Source organism: Lipotes vexillifer, unplaced genomic scaffold, assembly GCF_000442215.2.
Source record: "Lipotes vexillifer unplaced genomic scaffold, Lipotes_vexillifer_v1.1 scaffold636, whole genome shotgun sequence".
NCBI lineage: Eukaryota > Metazoa > Chordata > Mammalia > Artiodactyla > Lipotidae > Lipotes > Lipotes vexillifer.
The window spans coordinates 1,115,473-1,116,444 of NW_006786547.1; positions in this window are offsets into that span (position 1 = coordinate 1,115,473).

The following is a 972-nucleotide window of genomic DNA, read 5'->3' on the forward strand; positions in this document are numbered from 1 at the left end:
CCACTGTGGAGGGTGGGAGTGGAAGGGAGGGTGGGTACCTTCTGGGGGAGGAAACGTCTGGACCCTGGGTGGTCCTCACGGGGGAGCACACACTTGTCCACACCCACTGAGAACATGCTTGGGACTCGTGTGTGTGACTGTGTTGGTTATTCTCAACTAAAAGCCAACCACCCGGGACCAGGGTGTCTGGGGACGAGCCCGGCCCGGCCCCTCGGGAGGCTCTATGGGGGTGGCGGGTGGGCAGCCGAGGAGAGGAGGCCCCCCACCCCGGAGAGCCCCTCAGGCTGCTGACGCCCCCCCACCCCACCAGGAACCATCAAGGTGGAGGTGCTGGACGCCATCCCCACCACCGGCCTCACTATCGCCGACGTCCCTGAGCTCTTGGACACCTGCCAGCAGGCCATGAGGGCCACCTTTTTCCACGTATCCCAGCTCCCCCGGGAGAATGGGGCCCCCGCAGGGCCCAACGCCCAGGCATCCCAGTAGCCGAGGCCCAGGGCGGGGCAGGACCTGGCTAGACAATGGACAGAGCGACCCCTGCCCACCAAATATCACTGTGTCCCCTCCCGCGGCTCCCCCAACTTTCCTCGGGCCCTGGAAGCAAGGGACCCCTTCCTGTCACTGGCCTCAGGTCCAGGCCCCTGGTGTTCCTGCAAAGGAGAGTCACCTGGAGCCCCCCAAGCTCTGAGGGCAGGGCCTCATCCACCCTTGTGCCTCTGGGGTCTGGTGTGGGAGTGGGCCTGGGCCCCGATGGGCTGATGGGGCGGGGCCAGTCTGCCCAGCCCCCACCCTCCTGCCTGGGCTTGGGGGGCACAGAGGCTGGATCCGGGGTCCCAGCCACAGCCTGCATCAGGCTCTCGGAGAGGCGGGGCTCTGGGGGGCCAGGATGCCTAGTCTTATGCCACCTGGGCCTCAGGGGGGCCAGGAAGCAGGGTGTGTGGCCCCCACCGGCCTTGGGGAGCAAGCCTGCTG